This window comes from Bison bison, unplaced genomic scaffold (genome assembly GCF_000754665.1).
Source record: "Bison bison bison isolate TAMUID 2011002044 unplaced genomic scaffold, Bison_UMD1.0 scf7180017851503, whole genome shotgun sequence".
Classification (NCBI taxonomy): domain Eukaryota; kingdom Metazoa; phylum Chordata; class Mammalia; order Artiodactyla; family Bovidae; genus Bison; species Bison bison.
Window position 1 is genome coordinate 6,147 of NW_011482076.1, and position 387 is coordinate 6,533.

The window sequence follows — 387 nt, forward strand, 5'->3', positions numbered from 1 at the left end:
CTGCCTCTTCTCACATGCCAGTCTCTTCTCAACACGACAGTTAAGTGTACTGTTAGGCAAACACAACTTGATCTTGAAAAGTTCTAAACAGCCCACTGGTCATGATGTATTATGCTTATTTAGTTCAGTTTAGTCGCTCAGTTGTTTCTGACTGTTTGTGACCCCATGGACTGTAGCACGCCAGGCCTCGCTGTCCAACACCAACTCCCAGAGTTTACTCAAACTCATGTTCTTTGAGTCAGTGATGCCATCCAACAATCTCATCCTCTGTCATACATTTATCCTCCCTCCTTCAATCTTTCTCAGTATCAGGGTCTTTTCAAATGAGTCCATCAACAGAAAATTGGATTAAAGATTTACTGAGCATGGCCCTGCCCATCAGAACAA